The sequence below is a fragment of the Lagopus leucura genome, unplaced genomic scaffold, assembly GCF_019238085.1.
Source record: "Lagopus leucura isolate 7727_CA_CO unplaced genomic scaffold, USGS_WTPT01 Super-Scaffold_100157, whole genome shotgun sequence".
In the NCBI taxonomy this organism is placed as follows: domain Eukaryota; kingdom Metazoa; phylum Chordata; class Aves; order Galliformes; family Phasianidae; genus Lagopus; species Lagopus leucura.
This window is the reverse complement of record NW_024962334.1, coordinates 16,387,590-16,408,472: the sequence shown is the minus strand read 5'-3', so window position 1 is coordinate 16,408,472 and position 20,883 is coordinate 16,387,590. Positions and strand designations below refer to the sequence as shown.

At 40.7% G+C, this 20,883-nt stretch overlaps 1 protein-coding gene and 1 long non-coding RNA gene across 4 annotated transcripts in view; one reads left to right on the top strand and one right to left on the bottom strand.

Moving 5' to 3' along the window:
* The window catches only part of SATB1 (SATB homeobox 1), an 89,761-nt gene extending 76,095 nt beyond the window's left edge, over nt 1-13,666 (bottom strand). The window contains exon 1 of the mRNA XM_042888944.1: nt 13,620-13,666. The gene's annotated coding sequence lies outside the window, so the exon portion shown is untranslated. The remainder of the gene's footprint in view (nt 1-13,619) is intronic.
* A 177-nt stretch (nt 13,667-13,843) lies between these two features.
* Nucleotides 13,844-19,538, top strand: LOC122189510. Of its 3 annotated transcripts, XR_006181842.1 has the most exons (5): nt 13,844-13,951; nt 16,812-17,004; nt 17,117-17,173; nt 17,426-17,539; nt 18,253-19,538. It is a non-coding gene; the product is annotated as an uncharacterized LOC122189510 (long non-coding RNA). The 3 variants fall into 3 exon arrangements; XR_006181843.1 differs by lacking the exon at nt 16,812-17,004; XR_006181841.1 differs by lacking the exon at nt 13,844-13,951 and having other exon boundaries at nt 16,090-17,004.
* The last annotated feature ends 1,345 nt before the right edge of the window (nt 19,539-20,883 follow it).

Genomic DNA, 20,883 nt, shown 5'->3' with positions numbered 1-20,883 from the left:
ACTAGGTTATGCTGAAATAAGACAAATAGTTAAAAGTTGGATTGCATTTCTTCAACCCCACAATGAATTAACTGTCGAGCAGCAGTCTCAGTGGCTGCAAAACAAAACAAGTTCTCTGCTGTGGCATGGTGCCTCGGTGCCTTCTAAGGTCTCTATACCCATCTTTTTTTGTTTAAAATAAATAAGGAAATATGGGCCCATGTCTTGAGGCTTGGCTCTTGGGCAAGGCGAACAGAAAGGACCTGGCAGCAGAGCAAAACCAGTATGGCTGTGTATTCTCTTTTATCAGATTTCTTTGGGGAGATCAGGCTGATTGGGTTTTGCATGTACGTATTTCTGACAACTCTGCGGCCATTTGGGTAATTCATCAGCTCCAGCCCATGCTGGAGGTGATGCTGAGAATTGCTGTAGCAGTAGGACCATCAAGAAATTCACTTTGCTGATGATTTGAACAGTATTTTTCCCACTGTGAAGTGACATGTGTGAGTAGCAGTGACTGCTAAACAGCAAGGCGATGATAATAACAGTCCCTGGCTTTCTAAAGGGTGTGGTAGTTTGCACCCTAGTGGTTTGCACCTTATTGCTAAGTGAGGTAGACAGAGGTATTAAGGGGGAAGAGTTCTGGTGCATCCTTGCTTTCCTTTCCCATGTCTATCTGTGCAAGCCTCAGAACAATGGTGCTGTGGTGCAGACTGAGTCCTGAAACCCTACTAAGTGTTGCACCTCTGATGGAAATTGCTTCTCAGTCTCCTCAGAGTAACCTCCCCTCTGTTTTGCCTTGACACCACTGAAACCCTACAGCCAACCTGGCTGCGGCAGTCACAACTTTCACCCTACCCAAGATCTCTGTACACCCCGATGGGAATCACAGCATTCAGCCACATCCCCCACACTGAGCTCCAAAGTTACACACCAACCTAGATTTTTTTTTCACTGCAACCTGCCCCAGCCTGGAGAGTATGCCTGTCAAAAAGCAAAAGTGCTATGAAATGAAATTCATAGTACTGAGAGGCATCACACACAAGCTGTCGTCCCCTCTCACATTTTGCATGAGCAATTTCTTCTCATTTGTGCTCTCTTACATACAGTGTCCTGAAACAGTTCTGTAAAATGGATATTTAACTTACAGTAGTCAGCTGTATTGAACTGCACTTAATTGCTTATTAAGTGAAGTAAATTATCCTTACCATATTCGCCAGAGGTGAAAAATCTACATATATGGCTACATGTAGTGCATTCATTAGTTTACGGACCCCAAATCCCTTGGAAAGTATCAGATATCTACACAATGTCCCATGGTGCAGTATTTTGTAGTTGGATGTCTCCGCCAGCTTGCAGATATGTAAAATCATATACAAACAGACATCTCCCTATTGATTGCCTATGTGACGAGGCTCGTTTACTCCTGTAGCCATTTTCTGCAATGTATTTCAATAATGGAATTTTCTTTTAAAAGTAGGATTGAACAGGAATATGCAAAATGCAGTTTAGGGTAAAACAAATAGCTTTTAGTCAAACTACTGCACCATTTTGCATAAGCACCTTTCGTATCTCTGTATCTATGCTGACTAAGATACAGCTGAAGTAAATGCATATATTTATACTGATATGGCCCCAACAGTCATTTTGACTTGCCCATTTCTGCTACACAAGCCAAATTATTAGAAGAAAATTATGGAGGAAAAGCCAACAAAACCTTTGGCATGGGGAGGAAGTGAAGGGTGAACATGACTGCCAATGAGAACAGAAATTCTTCTACCCCGCTGCCACGAGGAGTCTAGATGGTTGAAACTGCAGTAGGCAGGTGTCCACATTCCCATAAAAGATTACAGTGATGAATATTAATGGCTTAATCACATAACTCTTACTCTGTAGTTGCCCAATCTCTATCTGCTCTGTGGATAAGCTGAGTTCACTCCCCAAGCATATCAGCATGACAACTTCCACAAACACTAACGCCATGGTATTTAATATAAACCAATATTTTTATGACTACCTCAAATAACAAGCTTCAATTATTTTTTCAAAGCATTTTCTAGACTATATCCTCTTCCATCCATAACAGTAGAGTAGATCCTCGATGAGTCATGCTTGTAATTTCCATGTGGCAACTGCAGCAAACTACTTCACATAGAAATAACAACAACAACAACAAAATGCAATGGAGTTTTCTATAATTGTTTAAATGCAATCAAACAGCTGGAAGGAAGGAGGAGAGCCAGCATCTTAGGATCAGCGAAGTTACCTATGTCGTAAGTATGTGTTCTGCGGGTCACTAATTTCCCAAATTTCTTCCCTAGAGGTATAATTTTCATGCCAATCAGGAGAAGATATTTAATATGAGACATGAGGAGATGAAAAGAGAATGGTTCCTGTTAAAGCCCTGATCATCACAGCACTAGATAATTCCTAGGTAAGAGTCTAGAATGTAGTTGTTGCCTGTTAGAAGAATTGGCTGGTAAGCATTTAGGGATATATCTGAACAGAAGTTCTCTTAATTTAAAGACGTGTAAACTATGCCGCCCCAGATATATAAACGAGTGGTGTTTCCATTGGTTTTGCTTGTTAAGAGCAAAGCTACGCCAAGTTATATCCAAAGTGGTTTGCAGTTTGTTGATTGACACAGCTTCCCTTCTCTTTCCTGACTCCTTTTCCATCACCACCAACCACTGCATTTCTTTCCCAGACAGAAAGAAAAAAAAAAAAAAAAAAAAAGGTTTTTAAGAAGACAGAAGTTTACTTTGACACTTTTGAGTGAGGATGAATTTCACATAGCCCAAGCAAAACTGCACAGTATGGCAGAAAATAATCTGAACCATTGCGGTTAGCACTGCAGGAGGATTAACATTGTCAGCTAGGGTTCCGGTGCTTGCACTGTGTGCTCCAACAGCATTGATCTGTTACATTAGAATATCTCATCAACAGGACAAACAACTATCTTTTTCTTTGACCTGATAGCATGAATAAAAACTGAAAAGAAAAAAAAAATATGGAAGAGTTTAAATCTAAGGAAATGGTTAGAACTGATTGATGATTTGAACTATGTCAAACTTTCATTATGAAACCCAAAACCACATGAAATGTCCTATTTCCAGTTTCATTGTTAACTCAGAACTCTGCCCAGGTTCTTCTAGACTTTTTTTAAGGTTCAAAACCTCTTAAGTAAAACTGCATCTAATTATGGCCAAACTTGACAGGAGTCAATATTCACTGTACATAAAATACATGCAAAATGTGTGGTTTTGGTGTAAAACAAATTGAAAGTTGGTGGTTTTGGCCGAATTCACTTTTTCTTCTAGGACTTGCTCCAATTTCAAACTCAGAAGATTCCGCAATAAGGAAGACAAAATGAATGAGTTTTTCACAGTTCTTTTCAGGAACAATTAGCTGCTATGTTCACAGTTCTTTTAAGGAACAAGGTATCTGTTAATATCCAGGCGCTAAAATAAAAAATGTTTAGCATATGCAGTGTCACTAAGATAAAGGTCACCTATACATGTGTCAGAGTATGCTTAGTTTAAATGCAAACAACATAAGGCAAAAACAAGTCACTTTAAAATGTTACTTCAAGTACCTTATTCAAAATACTTGCACTGATTTTAAATGATTTAAAAAAAAAAAAAAAGAAAAAAAAAGAGAGGAGAGAGAAACGATAATAAAAACATGCTCCAATATTTAATGTATTTGTTTTATAAACCAACTATATTTCTAAATTTCCTGCGTGGAGTCTACAATGGAAATTGGCCACAATGGGCAAGAGCATTTCAGAACCCAAAGGAATGTGGCATTTTTAGGGGAAAATGAGGATAGTATTCATGATGGTTTATTTATGCTCATGCAAGTATTTGAAAGAAATGTCTTAGTGTAAAAAAAAAAATATCTCTAAATGGCAGTGTTTGCATTTTATATTGATGTAAGAATATCCAAGTAAGAAATGAGTGGGAAAACTGAAGCATGGACATGAGGATTCTTAGCAGAGCTCCAGCTTCAATGAAGTCAATTATTTTGACAGTGTCCGTGTTCATTTTCTAAGGATATTTTCTGTGTCATTTTTTTCCTGCGAGTTGTATTACAATCTCATTCACACGCTATCATTTTTCCTTCAGAAATGTAGGTAACATGCTCATGGGAAGCTTTCCTATATTCTGTTCATGAAAAATACGGGGTGCATTCTCGCGACTCAGTTTTCTTTCATTGTTATACCGGCAGAAAACATCTCTGCACGATATCTAAAAATGTGCAGCTTCAAATGTGGTTGGACACACATGAAAAAATGCTCCAAATTTTTACAGTCACAGAAAAGTAACGTTCAAATCAACTTACTCAAATATTTCTGAAACACGGAACACCTTCAAATAAAAGAATTCACCACAATGCCAACAAGAATCAACTACATAAAAAAAAAAAAAAAAAGCAACTATCAGCTCACATCTGTGTGTGCATTGAGCTCTTTTAGAAGTACCTATGTTAAAAGGAAAAAAGAAGAGATAAAAAAATAAATATTTAACCAATTGGTTGTTGCTGTGGGCAAGTAGCACAGGGTTACTGTCTTTTGCTTGATTTAGTTCTGTGAAAATCTTTCCACGACCAAAACAAATACCATGCCCAGTCTGTATTGAAGTTTTTAATAAAAAGCAGTAAAGCAATCTGTTTCATTGTCAAAGGATTGAAAGAAATTTAATTAATGCCTTCAGAGGGAACGCCTATATAAGTATCACAATCACAAGAATGTGTGCATATGCATATATGAATACATATGCACAGCCATAGTCTACCCTGTTGCTTTCATGTCATAACACTATAGGCCATGGGCAGCTGAAGGCAAAAGTGAACTCATACAATTTGACATATCTTGATGACACAATTTTAAGGTTAAATGACACTGTGTAGATTATGAGAAGTTTAAACGCCAACTTCATCACAGGATAATTTACCCCTACAAAAGAAAGGTGGTACAGAAATGCTAGGAGACAAACAAATTAAAAATATTAAGTTAGAAACAAGGAAAAATGAGTTTATGCCACGTTGGCAGAAACAAAAAGAAGCAACAACAATAAAAAAGAAATGCAAACCCCAGAAACAAAAAACAGAAACAAAAAGATGCAAGAAAAGCAGTATGCTATGTTAGATGTTTATCTATACATAAGAGACAGGTGTCACAAAAACAAAACAAAAAAATCATGAAGCTAAAGAGAAACTTTAACTCACCACTTTCCATCTGTTATATCTGAATTCATGCATAATTGATTATCCATGACTGGTAAGTTCTTTTTTTTCACTAGCCTAACACAGTTTTCTAAACATTATGTGTTAAATCACCACCAAAGTAAAGGGTGTTTGAGAAACCGTAAGGGCAGAATAAAAATTTTTTTAATGAAAAATAACATGTCAGTTAATAATAGAGCTGACCTATGTTTAAGAGAGAAATTTTAATCATGTGCATATTAAATATTAATAACCTATTCTGTTATTGTTATAATAAGGTTAAGTAAGCTTCTCCATGCTTAAGGAAAGAGAAAAAGTAGGAATATGTAACAGTGAAAAAAAAACACTGAGAAGCAGAGACATAAGGAAAATGTGTCAACAATAAACAAGAGGAAATGAGAAAGAAGGAAAAGATGAAGGTGGAAACTAATCTCTATGTGTCATTATGACTGCCAGAGTACTGGCAAAGAAGCAGCATCCTTTTATTTCAATTTTAATCATTTCTGAATTTTAATACCCTGCTTCTTTTGTAATTCTCCTGGCATTCCCTATATGCATCCATCCCAGCCAAAACACCAGTGTAAATTAAATGGCACACAACCACACCACTGATGTAGCGCTCCCAGTAGAACCAATGGAGTGACCATAACGCAGAGGAGGTAAGTCTACTTTTTGCCCCCGTAGAACACTGGCCAATTGAGTGACTTCAATTCCTTTAATTTTGCAAAGAAGGGCAGTGGTTAGGTAACCCAGCAATACAGAGCCATTAAAAAAAAATAAAGCAAGCCAGTAGTAATACAATAATCAGTGACCATCAGGGCCTGGAAAAATGAGTTTGCTCTCACTGGCACTAAGGAGCATCACATGATTATTTAATTACAGCTCTAATTTTTGTCTCGTGGATGGCAACATATCAACAATTAATAGGGCAAATAGAGGAGACTGCATTTTTAAAGAGACAGAACCTATATGAAATACTGCTTGGAAATGCAATTTATCAGACAGTATAATGCATCTTAAGGCATATTTTTCTTCATGCCACACAAATAGAAAAGTTCCAGTAGTTCAATTTTCCTGCATAGTATCTAGGAAATTCTTCTGGAATCCTTAGAAAATAATAACTGCACCTATGGGTATCCTAATAGTCATTTTAACTGGTAATGTAGAAGTTAGTTTCTCATAGGACATGCAATCCAAATAAAGTTGTGAAATCACAAGTTTCAAATACAAAAATATAATTATAAAATGATTCTATTCTTTAACTAAAAAGATAATGAAATGGCCAAAAGGATTACAGCATTCAGCAAGTCAAGTGAAAAAGGAAATCAATACTATGCAGTCAATGGGACAAAGATTGATTTTGGTTTATTGTTTATTTATTTATTTATTTATTTATTATGATGAGTTTTTCTTATGGGTACTGAAATTAGGGGAAGCTCTGCTCTGAAATGGTTAGATGCAGATCCCATTCTGCCTCGTCCTGCAAGCAACTTCATTGTAGAACAGGGGAATTATGGGCAGCTCAGTGTGTGGAGGAACATCTTCCACATGCTGTACAATTACCAGAATCTGAAAATATATCACGTGGCAAACTCTCATGTAACTGATCTTCCTAGCAAACACATTCACTATTCCACAGCTATGTGTGGACAAAGTAAGAACCCTCTTAAATTTACCTTACCCACAATGTATTACAGATAATATTCAACAACTGACATAGGAAAAGCAAGCTCAAAACTTCCTCCAAACACTAAATTGTATATATGAAAAACCTACCAAACTACTCTTACATTTTTTTAATCTTACGTCTCAATAAGCAAGTTAAACATGCTTTTTCATTTGTTGTTCTATAGTCTATCCTTTGAACAAGTGAAATGATGACTTTGGGCTCTTGCACAGAAAAAAAAAAAAAAAACACCCTTGCTAAACAACAGTTTGTGTATTACTGTAAAAATAAAGCTAACTAGAGAAGAAATATTATTACAATGGATGTCCCATTCCTCTTGAAAGTTGTCTAAAATTGTTCTGATTGAAGACATGAACATTCTAGATTGGAGATCTTAATCTATAATCTTAAAAAGAAAGCTGGCAAGCAAGAGCTTGTATGTAGAAGTATATATATCATTCTTTTTATGCACTGGTTACTATACAGATAACATGTCTCACAAAGACTGTAATTAAATGTCTAGTGCAGAAATAACACTAAAAAGCATACAGTATTATTATATTACATTGACTTCTTAGGAGTTAAGACTGTCATTTTAAAACTTTTAAGGTGCCTCTAATTATTCTTGAAACTTTACATTTATCAAGGAAGCCCACCTATGATGAAAAGCATTAATGATTTAAAGTCTTTCTAATACAGATCTCTACAAAAATGTTAATTTAATCTTTGATTATAAACATTTTAATACTCACTCTAAAATTTCTCCTCAGTTCTTTTATCTGCCTTTGGCTTCTCTGTGAGTTTGTGTGCACACACACTCTCACTCTCTCTTCTCTCCTTTTCTGTCTTTTATTTGCTGCATTAAAATTGAGAATATGGGGTATGTATGATATTTAGAATTTTTATTCTGCTCTTTGCAAATTTTTTTAGTTACTTGGCTGTTACAAACAGATGTATTCTAAGTGCAGTTACTGAAAAGGAAATATCTCTGTTGTACCTTTGCATGTGGGTTGGAGTTCGGAGCAGCAATTCTTTGCACATTTACCATGTTTTCCATTCTGGGACTGATTTACAAATATAAAGAATTAATTAATCCTTTAGTGCTCAATGAAAGGTGTATTGTTAATCTTACAGACAGGTAAATAAACCAAAGGCATATTAAGGCCTCTGAGCGAGATCATACTGCAGCTTTCCCTTATTCTGCGTGAAGTTGAGTGCTTTGGCACTCCATGGGCTCGTGACATTGAGGATTTTAAACATGCTGCAGTTTGTGCTTTACCTGAAACCATATATCTTGTCAGTGCCAGAACTGAAACCAGGACCCCAGGCACCAGAAAAGGTCAGGGGACAGTCCTCTGGGTATACAAGATCCCAGTGCACCACCACTTCTTACATGGAGCAGCAAGTGGAATGACACACAAATGATTGCTGCTGGCCAAATAAATCCTGTCAGAGCAGGATCCTGGGAAGATGAGGTGCATTCTAGGTTTAAAGCACCTCCCTCATCTCCTCAGGTCATATCATGTCATAATGTGCCAAGGGAAAGAGATAGAGCAGATAGTGGCTGGGAGTTATGCAAGGCCAACACGGCTGATAGATGGGGCCCATCATGAAGCTTCGCTCCCAGGTGCAGTTCAGGTGACTGAGGTCTACCTGCAGATGAGCAAATTCATCTGTTTATCAGCTTGCAGTTCATAACAGAAAAGCAGGAAAGAGCAGGGGCTAAACACTTGCAAACCTACAGCTGGGGAGAAGCATTTCCAATAGTGCTTTAACACAGCTCAAGGCCAGCTGCATGCCCACACTCCTGTGAGACACCTTCATATGGCCCATGCCAACCTTGTCATACTCTCATGCCTACAATCTCACTGGAAAACCTGTCTCAGAAGAAGCTGTGGTTATTTTGGTATTCCTACTAAAGAGCAAAAAGGGGACATTGGCGTGAATGCTACATAGTATGTCACTAAGTCCCTCAGCCCATCTGAGCACCCAGATCCCATATCATCCCAGCACTGATCCCATATCAGAACTGTCAAAACAGAGGTCTACAGACCTCTGCAAAGATCCTCTAGTATGCTTGAGAGGAAAGTCAGGCCCAGCAAGTTTAAGAGAGTGTATTTACAACTCAGACAGTGCCTGAGGTATGTAACTGCTCTACAGCCGTACTCCACTACTGCTATGCTACTCCTACTATATTACGCAGATTACAGCTGGTATAAAGCACAAGAACCAGATCAGAGCAATGAGCAATGTCAGGACTGGCAATTCCCTGTGAAATGAATCTCAAAATTTATACTTATCGAGAGCATGCAGTACAGGAGCCATTAGAAAGTCAACGTTTGTAAAACAGCAAATAGATATCAATTAAGTAACAAAGTGTTGGTGATAACTGTGGTAAGCTGAGATGCCACAGGATGGCAAGCATTAGAAAACACCTACATTTCAGCGGGGATCATTACAGCACATCCTTTTTGAAGTATGAACTACAAATTGTGGTCAGGTGCTGTTGAGCTTGTGATAGCAGTACCACTCATAAGAGACGTGACATACAAAATAACTTAGTGTTTAATATAATAATTTTCAGACTCTTTGAAAAAGAAAAAAAATGGACATCTTGGGTAGAGACTAATAATGGAACATTCTGATGGAAAATTTAGGGATGCCTTCTGTAAACTGAGAGTTACTCTCCCTGCAGTTAACTTCAGCTAAAGATACTTAGGTCTCTAGATCAAGATGAGAAGCAATACCAATGGTGTTTACTGACATGGACTTTATAAAATCGCAGTATTTCAATATAATAAGTAATAAGAACTATAAGTTACTTTTTATCCATCAAACTGATATACTTTTTTTTTTTTTTTTTTTTTTTTTTTTAGTATCAGTAGCAACTTTGTGACAACCAAAGTTTAAAAAATGCACTTGATTGCATAGTGACAGATTTGCAGAACATTTTTCATCACACACACATATGTGCTTTCAGTTATTAATAAAATGCTTCTGCCCTTAATCTGCTGTTGCCTGAATATACAATTTCAGTGACTTGGATAGACAAATACTGTTAAGGAATTCTGTTTTCACTGTTTGAGATGCAATTCAAATACACCCAGCAAAACCGAATACTGTGTCTTTAAAACTGGCTTCTGAATGCCACAGAAAGGAATACTGAATCATTTTTCTACATAGTCTCCAAGGAATGATTAGAAAACTTTCTTTTCTTCCCCTGTCCTCCTTTTCTTTTTCCTCCGTTTCAGACAAGGAAGAGCCAGCTGCCATGGATAGCACCACAGGTAGATATTAAAACGGAGACAGCCATTATTTAGTGGCGACAGGAATATAAATACATGCACTAACCTATAAACCGGTGTTTACTTCAGGAAAGTAAGTCGTATTTTTCCTCTGATTGCTGTGCTGTCAGTTTAATGCAGCGTAAATAAACAGTAGGTGCATGATAGCTTTAAGTAGAAAGTGTTCATTCCACAAGAGGAGCAGATTACTGAAGCCTGATGCCTATAATGGCAAAAGCAGAACTCCCATTTTACCTGGAAATATAGCATTTCGTGCTAAGAGGCTTGTGGCTTTTCTATTAAATTAATTTGTCAAAATTCTATGAAAAATATTACATACCCAACAAACTTAACCAAAAACATTCATTTTTGCAGCCCTCAACTTGAACCATTTGAAAAAACAAAAGCCAATCACTCCTGTGTAATTTCATCATCCCATTGCTCTAAATGAAAGCTTTATATAATCAAGCTAATATAACAGAAAATAAAATGATATATAGAATTGCCCATACTTTGAGTTATTTTGTTCTTACAAATATATTCCCCGACTGAAAGTAAAAAAATTCCCCTTTGGAAAAAGCAATGATTTCTGAGAAGATTGTATATACACTCTACATCTATTAACATAAATTATAAGAAAGTAAAATGTTCCAGATGTGTTTAAACTGTTGTGAAAGGAAAGTTTGTGGCTTCATTGGATATATATTAAATATATCTAGAGAGAGCAATGGCAGTTATGTACGAGAAGGCAATAAAATGCTTCAGTAGTGTCTATGCTAAAATAGCTTAGTTCCTAGAAATGCGGCTAACATTTTAGAAGTCACACTCCTTCCATTTTTAATTCAGAAATCTACTTTTAATATATATCTCTAATATATTTTTTCTATATAACATAATCTATTTTATTAATAAAATAATCTCCTTGATTTTTTTTCCTCCAAAGTACAACTTGAAACCTTACAAAGGACTTTGAATTTTTCTGACAATGATTTAAAAATGACTAAAAAATAGATGACAATAAAAAGGTGCCATCACTTCCAAAGAACACCAGACTTCAAACGGCATCTCCTCAACTGCAACCGCACGCATCTGAACCCCTTTATCCCCCAAACCTGAAATGTAAGATGAGTCAGTGCTCGCTCAGGACTTTCCCACTGTTACGAGGTTTTCAGGTTGAGGGCTGGGACGGACGTGCCAGTGGTCCCACAGGACGGAGGCTGTGGTGCTACCGGGCAGTGGCAGGGCCGCTCTTGGCTGTGAAGCGCAGCCACAGAGGGCAAATGCTCATCAGCTGCCCCGCAGGGCCTACGCTGCGCAATGAGAGATGCTCTGCTCACACACAGCTCTGGGCTCGTGTGGCACAGCCTCTATCTGGCAGAGCAACGCGTCCCATTTGTGAGTTACGGGTTGGCTTGGCTTTGCAGTGCTTTCTGGGAGCGTGCAGCAGGTTAGGGTTGGTGCGTGCTGCTGAAATAACAGGAGAGGAGAAACCGAGACAGCCACTTTCCTATTTAAAGTGTTAGCAACAAAGAATATAAAAAGGAAACAGCTCATTTTACAAAGTGTACACACAAAAAGCATTCCATTTAAATATTTTTTGTTCCAGTAAACTCTTTTGCATACAAAGGACTTATTTATTACATATTTGAACTTGTGGGAAAAAGGGAAGGAATGCACTGATTCCTGAAATAACTCTACACTCTGCTTGGAGACTTCGCTATTCTGTGCCCTTGTTCTACTCTGAACAATGTTATTCCAGGGACGAAGGAATTCCTGGGAGTAGGTTGTAGCTTTTCCACTAGCTGTTTGTATTCAAGAGTGGGCACGCACAACACACCAGCCCATGATCTTAATTTTTCTTCCACTGCCTCATGATGTGTGCGTGCTGTTTGTTCAGATGCATGCCTATGCGTTAACACATTACATTTCTGCTTGCTCATTTTGCTACCTGCTCTGTGTTATTGCTGCGCAAACCATTGCTTTGACTTGGAAAGTGAAGCAATGCCAATAACAATCTCAAATAGAGAATGAATTAGAAAATGAGTGGATGTACAAATGTATTACAGAGCATATAGGAATACGAGAGCACTCTACAATTCTACAGATAGTGCTGCAGACTAAGAGGAAGGTGCAAGCAACAAAGAACATCCTATATTCACATCCTTACACTCTACAGTTACTGTTTTAAGTTGGCTTTGAATAGTGTGCCTGATTTGCCACATTTCTATCTGGTGATTGTGTTGAATGCTTGAGGAGATAGTGAAAGATCCAAGCACTCCTTGTGCTAACTACCGCTGAAATTTTACACTTATTGTAACCTTTCCTAACAATGTGAGAAAAACAGAGTAAATATATTAAACTTGTTTTACAACAGATGCTTAGGTTGTTAATATTTAAGATGCCTATTCATGCTATTCCTGTCTGCACATTTGTCAAAAATGTAAGCTTGAATGCTAATGTTTGCCAGCAGACTACAGCAGACAAATATACGAATGCACTGTGCTGAAATAATTGGAAGTAGAAGTAAAGGGCTGCTGCTGCCCAGGTGGCAGGGAGCAGGGGGACAGGGCAAGGCGCTGCCTGACCACATGCCTTCAGCATCTGCATCCTGAATTTGGGAATTCTGTGCACAGAAGCACCGTGCTCAGTTGGACTGACTAAAGCCAGTAGAAAGCTTTCGTCATTTGCAACTCGTTTCGGCTTAGGAGCTGGTGCAAAGTATTTCAGCAAACTTGCATTTTAGCGAAGTTTCTCCAGGAGTGAGAAGCCCGCAACCCGGCACAGGGGAACTCCGAGCCGGGCAGGTGCCTGTCGGGAGCGCTTCCCGGGCAGCGAGCGCAGACAGCGACCAAAGCGCGCCGATGTGAGCCAAACCTCGGCTGCCGGGTTCGGAAACGGAAAAAAAAAATAAATAAATAAAAATGAAAATAAAATCCCGGAGCGTAGCTACGAACTGTTGGCACCGTTCCCCGCGGCAGCAGCAGCGCCGGGTCGTGCCACGGGTAGGCGAGGGGGGACGCTTTCCGGACGGTCCCTCCGCCACTCTACTCGGGGCTCGGCTCCCCGCAGCCGCCCGCGCACCCTCCGCGCCCCGCGGAAGTCCTCAACCCATCCCCGGACCGCGAGCCGTCGAGGCTGCCGCCGGCCCCGCTTCCAGCGGCAGAGAAGCGCGCGGGGCCGCGGAAAAACTTTGCCAAACTTTTCGGGTTTTTCCTTTTCTTCCATCTGCCCCATCCCCGCTCCCCCCTCCCGTGACGGAGGCGACGGGCCGGCGCGCGGAGCGGGGCCGGTGGCGGGGAGCGGCGCGGTGGCAGGTGTGCGTCCCGCTGCGGGAGGCTGCGCCGCCGCACGAAGCCCCCCCGGCCCGCGCCCCCCGCCCGGCCCCCGCCCCTTCAGGACCCGCTGCGGCTGCCCCCGTCCCCCCGTCCCCGAAGAGCGACGCCGAAGGAGCGGGAGCGACTCACTCATGGGAGCGCGGCGGGCGAGGCCGGCGACACCTCCGGCTTCCGAGGCGCCGGCGAAGTTAATTGCACTGAAGTTCAAGTTGTCTTTTCACCCATCAGGAGTGGGCGTTTAAAGGAAGGAGAACGAGGAGGAGGAGGGGGAGGGGGGGAGAGCCTCTCTCGCTCTCGCTCGCTCTCGCACACACACACACACACACACACACACACACACACACACACACAGACGCGCACAGACGCGCACACAGACACACGCGCACAGACGCACACGCACGGCCGCTCCCGCGCTGCCTCGGCAGGAGGAGCCCGGCCGGAACGCACCAGGGCAGCACCAGGTACCAGCGCGGGGCAGTCCTGCTCGTGCGTGTGCGTGGATCGCTGCGCGTGTGCCCGCGGCCCCCCCACCCCCGCCGCCGCCTCGCACGGCCCCTCCGGGCGGGGACGGGCGCGCTGTCCCGGGGGGGCGGAGGGGCGGCGGGCACAGCGCGACCGCGGGGCTCCGCGCTTTACGCCTCTCTACTGTGTGCCGCGGCGGGGGGCAGCGATGAGAAGGGGTGCGGGGACCAAGCGGCGGCAGCTGGAGCGCGGCGGCTGCGCGCGCGCGCGTGTGTGTGTATGTGTTTGTGCATGTATGTGTGCATGTGTGTGTGCATGTGTGTGTGTACGTGTGTGTGTGTGTGTCTGTGTATGTGTGTGTGTGCCCCCCCGCCAAACGGGGAGTCAGGTGGGACACACACACGCGCGCTCTCACGCAGCCCTCCCCTCTGTCTCTGCACTCCCTGCCCCTTCCCCGCTTTCCTCCTTTGCCTTCATCCTTCCCTCGCTCCTTTATTTATTTCCATGCCCGCTCCCCGCCGCTGCCCCTCGCAACCCCTCCCGGGCAGCGACCTCCGAACCGCGGTGGCGACCTCCCGGGACGGGGCCTTGCGGCATAAGGGCACGCAGCCCCCGGGGTGGCCACCCCGTCGGGTTCCGCCGCGCCGCGCGTTGTCGGGAGCTGCGCATCAGCCCCACACCCCGGTCTCGGCTGCTGTGTCACCTGGCACCATGTGCTCCTCAACAGCGCTGTTTGAGAATTGTCTTTATTCGTGGAACTTCTCCGTGGAGAGGGACTTTTTTCTTTTGTTTTTTTTTTTTTTTTTAAGCCCTTCTTTCCCATCTTTGCCACTGCACAATTTGGATGTGGAGTTCCTGGAAAGTGAACGCTGGCAATGAGTGCAGCTTTCCCTGAAAGCTGAGGCTGCTGCTTATTCCCTATTGAGAAGAGAGGGGACCGTGGATGTCAGCTCCATCTTTTTTTTTTTTTTTCTTTTTTTTTTTTCTTTTTTTTTTTTCTTTTTTCTTTTATTTTGACTTTGAGGCATATTTCCTCTTCCTGCTCTGGGAATTGGCAGATACAATTCCTGTAGGCAACTTTGCATCAAGACAGAGACTGTGGAGTCGATACCTCAATGCTTTTCTTAGCTGTGCACTTCTATTAATTGGTGTTAGAAAGTGCAACCTTGTAGCACAGTTATTGAATAATCATTAATCTGTGGAGGATACACAAGCCCAAAGGTTAATAATAACAATTAATAATAGTGACTTTGCTAGCAGGGAGACTATTTTCTCATAGTTATTAAAAGGCACTCCCATTTATGCTATGTATGGAGAGGTGAATTTGGCCCTGGCGTGCTGTGTACCACATTACTGCAGCAAGCCCACAGATGAATCCTTCCCATTATCTCCATGCTGTCAGGCCTCTCACTTTTTCTCCCTTTAAAATGTATCAAGCACTGCTCTCATTTTAAATAGAAATGCTCAAGCTTTAATCAATTCTGACATTTCCACTGGAAAATAACATTTAGCTCTCTTACATAGATAAAAATTTATTTGCCTACAGCTGGTCTGCTGCAGTGCTTTGGACCTATTTGCTTCTCAGAGAAGAGTTGGCTTTTCATGGTCTCTAGGTACCATGGGGCAATAAATAGAAAGTCAGTGCAAGGGAAATGTTCACACTTTCGCAGGCACAACATTCCACTGCCTCCTCGCTGAGCTCTTCAGTCTGCCTAACCAGCATGCTCCTGTTGTCCAAGACCCGTCTCCTTTATTTGTATCACACCCCTGTCTGGCTGGTCAGTGAATCCTAATAATAATCGTGTTTCATGTCTCAGAAATCTAATAATCAAGTTACTCATTCGTATAAATTGCAACTAAGCTGTTTGGGTTCGTTGTTCTATCCCCACTTTAAAGGCAGGGAAACTGAAACAGGAAAATTAACGCATTTGCCCGAGGCCACACTTGGATTTAAGAGTAGGTCCAGCACAGGAACTGAGTTCTGTATTTAGACCATGCTTCCTCTTAAAGATTCTGAAGCACACTGTAGAAAATGTTTTTAAAGAAAGGAATGTAGTATAAACCATGTTTTTCATTGACTTTGTATACTAGTCAAATCCAATTCCTTTTTTTTTTTTTTTTTTTAATATATATTATGTTTCCTTTTCTAAACACAAGATTTATTTGACTTTTGACAAAGCATGGCGGTACCTTTCAGTTGCAGTCAGCTTACTGTGGAAACAAGAAGCATTTACTATGAGATTGTGAGCAGTAATGGGAACAGAATTGCTTGTTGTTAGGTTATTGTAAACAATATCCATTGGATGTTACGGTGTAGTTGTAGGCCAGCACAACATAATGAGAAGTTCAGCATTAGTATAGATAAGGTGCTCTTGCTTACCTGGTATGCATCAGTTTCCACTGTAATTCTCCTTCAGTGCTTTCAGCAGCAAAATACTTAGTGTGGCTTTAAGCACTGAAAAACATGTGGGACAACCATATACCACGAGAGTTATGATTTATATCATTAAGCAGTGAGTTTTGCAGAGTTGTGTCACTCATGTCAATGAAGCAAGAAGTATTCTGCCGGCCCTTTAGCTGTGGCATGTCATCAAAGCTATATTATGGTATGACTGAGTGCAGATGGCATGTCTAAAAAGCAGGTGTACAATATAACTTTCATATTACTGACACGTAGATATTTCCTCTTCCTCAGTGTCCATTCCCAGATGTTTGCTTGCCCAGACTTCTACAGGAACTATAGAAAGTCCTGCTCATCCCTCATGTCTGGATTTGTATCGTCAAAACCCATACAGAATATGTGTTTACATATATTTGTATGCATTTATGCTGACAGCTCCTTTCTGAGGTTTTTTTCAGGGTCCTGATTTGAGGAAAGTGGATGCAGATCTCGCTCAAATAATCTTTCTCCAATACCATCAACATTGCCTGCCAAAAATAAAAGTGGCATATGAATCACAATAATTCACTCATGATTTGGTGGATTTAAAGCCTGCGAAGGAGCATTAGAAATCCACATGATGTTCCTGAGTTTTATGGACTTCGAGTGGTGGTAAAAGCATATTTAGCCAAGGACCTATCTTATATGTACTGCAGATCTATCACGTATTCAAGTGAAGGGCAATATTAATGAAACTATCTCTGTTCAAATGTTTATCTTTCAGGTGAGGTGACAAAACTGTTGAATCTGCAGACTGAAACCATCGGAAGCCTTTCCTGAGGTGCCCCTTACCGAAATGTTACTATGGCATAATGATTTGGAAATAAGTTTTGTGTGAGAAGAGCTATCAGATCCCCTGGGAAACATTACAGATACTTTTCAGTTCCTTTCAGACATGTAAATATGTTTAGACATGAGCAGAAAGTAGAGCTGGGGAGTGGAGTAGGGCAGGGAGTAGGGTGGGGTTAAAAGCTTCCTCATAGATCCTGGAACCAAATAAACATGTGTTTTTTTTCTTCTTATCTGATGTTAGCTGGAGCTTGAAATGGTCAATATTAAGAAGAAACACCGCATAAATGTGTGTATATGTAAGAGTTATGTTGACCCATGATTAAAAGAGAAGGTCATCTTCTGCCATTCATCACAGGTAATCAACAGAATGCTCATAATGCTCAGATGCTTGCACTGATCCCAAGAAATACAAACCTTATAAAGTATGACTTGTTTCCAGCTCATAGTGTGCAGCTATAACAATGAAAACTGTTGCATGCTACCTAGCATTTGTCATGATTTTTTGCTTTCTTCATGATTTGTTTTAAGCTAAGCACATCAGAAACTAAAGAAAACATTTGAGGTTTTTTTCCCCTCTTAACCTACAAGAACAGCAGACTGACTTCTGTAATGTGTTCATGTGCTATTACCTCTGAAACAGAGCAAGAAGACTGCTCACTAGGAAGGTCTGCCCATTACTGTCCAGCTGCCTAATGACATGTTAAGACTTGGTTTCAGTAACTGTGCTCCAACCAGTATTACTATAATTGGTTGCAGTTGAAGATGTCAGTAAAAAAATACAACCAGGCTGGAGTGTCCTATGCATATTTTAAATGCAAATGGCCATTATCAACTGTATCATATCTTTATCTGATGTCTGATTTCAGTGGTGGCTCTGTGGAAAAGACTCAGATAACTTTTTCTGAACACAGCCACCCCTTTCAGTGCCATTTCTGCAGTCTTTCGATTAGACACCAATCTCCTGAACTTATGCCTGTGTCACCCCACTACCTGTGTCTCTCCAAAAACATATCTTCATTCAAAGTGTATCATGCTAGTAATATAACAAATTCATCTGTCCTTCTGCAGACTGGCTTCAGTTTCTTCCAGCCATTCACTGGAGGTGCTTGTTTCTAGGCCCTGATGCTGCACAGTACCTCAATCCATTCAGCTTCTCTTCAAGATGGTAACTACTTTCCGCTCCACATATCTGCTGCGGAAGATCTTGTGATTACCTGAAAAAGTGAATTGCATCCTGTAGATTTCCCCTTAAAACTTTTGCTTCACAGAAAAGTTCAGCTTGTGACAGATGCGTCAGTGATGTGAGACTCACTTCTCTGTTGCCTAATTGCCCTCTCCACCTTCTGTCAATCTGAAACTTTCATTTTGGAAAGGATTGAAGGAGTTGTATTAATATTTGTGCTAGCCACTATTTTTCCTGCACATTTTCTCCTTTCCTTTGGTGTCTGGTTTGTCTTGGCTGCTTCTAAAAATTCTGTTGCCTCTAGTGAGGGACTGCCAGATTAAACCAGTACAGAGAAGCCAGGTGACTGTCTACTTTTACAAATATAGGTTGTGTATAATAAATTCAGGTTTTACATCTATGCAAATGAAATCATCATATGATTCTGACTACATGCATTTTTTTATCAAATATGGCATATATTTCACAAATTATATTTAACTTATACACATGTTGCTATTCTGAATACCTGACTAGGAATTGCAAAGTGTGCCACCAGATCTTAGTAAATGGGCTTATGGAACAAGAAGAAATAAGGGAAAATCACCTCTTTTCCTTGCATTATGGACAAGTCCAGTGTAAGGGCTTTTCCTAATCTAGATGGCAATATAAACACCACAGAGATGTTCAGAGGTACATCTTTTTGTTGGGAATTAAAGAATTTACAAATAATAAAACAAAATACCCTAAAAAAAGGAAGTTTTAAAGTAATGTGTCTTTGGTCTAGTGTTTGTCACAGCTACTTGGTATGGCCTTCCTCTAATGTTTCAGTCATGCAGAATAAGACATTAGTCACAGTGTCAAAATAAGCATGTTACTTCTGCAAAAATGTATTTTCACCTCAGGAATATTGTGAAGTGAAAATAGGATTTAGCACAATTCTTCCTTTTGAGTTTTTCTACAGACAGGACAGTTTAGTGATACACAGATAGTGTAAAGCTCTAAATCTTGCAAGATGATCCCCAACTGCAGGTATGACACACCTGGAAGAATCTGCCAACTGAGTGCTGGCTAGGATTAAGCTGAAAAGGCAAGAACTCAGTGCTTTCAATGTTAACTGTCCTCAACAACTGCTGGTTTGTTTTTTTGTTGTTGTTGTTGGGTTGTTTTTTTTTTTCTTTCTTTCTTTCTTTCTTTCTGTCTTTTCAAATAAATAAACAAGTATTTTATTGAGCTCAAGATGTCTCTGTCAGTATTTATATTTCAGACTGTAGGATAATCTGAATGGAGTGAAATGTGCAATTCAGATGGAATTGATGTGCAATCCAGAAAACTTCTGCTAAACAGAGGCAGTTGCTAAACCTCAGAGCAGTACATTAGTCCTCATAATTCATCCTTTTCCATCTGGGAATCCCAGGCTACCTTTTGGGCCTGCTCATGCCCAAGTCCTCTGGTCCCCAGCTCTATGATGTTTTGTTCCTCCTCTCAAATCACCTCATTGGCACAACCTGACCCCTTCTCCTTGGGCTTCCCTTTTTTAATATACATATATTTTTATTTTATCTGTATTTTTTAATTGAGGGTGGTGTGTATGTTCCACAGCAATTTCAGATAGAGTGGACAGAAATAATCCCAGGAAAATTCAGCTTATGTTCCAACCCTGAGAATAACCTAAACATTAGATTATGATCTAAGGAATCCTGAATTTGTTGTGGGGCCTCAAGGGCACTGTTTCAGTAGAAGGGTCAAGAATGCTTTTTCTAAAATAACCATCAGACTGATGGTCAGAGTCTTTCCCTGGGGGAGAGGAGTGTGCCTTTCAGGGCAAGAGCAACGAATCCCATGATTTTCTGACTGCTCTAATCACAGAGTTGTTATACAGAGGGAGATGAGAAGCCAGCTTCTCCTCTAGCTATGTTTTAATGAAACATCAGTTTTGAAGGAAAGATCACAGGAACCTATTTTCATACAAAGAATCAGGGTGTAGATTCTGAGTGGATGGAGGCATCTTTCAGACAGCCCTGGGTTTGTAAAGCCCTGTAAAGAGCCCTGTCTTTACAGGTAGCCCTCAGGTAAAGGCCTGGCTTTAGAGGAAGGCAGTACTTTGTATTTGGGACAAATCTGAGTTTTTTCTCTGTTAGTGCCAGTCAGCTTATGTTGGGCTCAAAACACAACGTGCTGGCTGTTTTCCAGGCTGCCTAAGCCTCTCTGTATGCACAACACTTTAGAAACATGGTTCTGGATATCAGATACAGGACCATGGACTTGAATAACAGGATGCTGGAACACCAAGGTTTTGTAGCACCAGAATTCTTTGCTGGATTACACCATAAACCATATAAATTAGTATCTGTTTGTTCATAGCAGTTGGTTCCTTATCAACACCAATACTTAATGCCTGTTAGTAACTGTTCTCTCAGTAGATTTTATGGTCTGTTTTAATTTTGTATCACAAAGAACAGCACAGAAAAAAATGCTGGACTGAGTATAATTTATAATGAAAACTCTCACTGTGTTTCCCATTAGAAATGGTAACA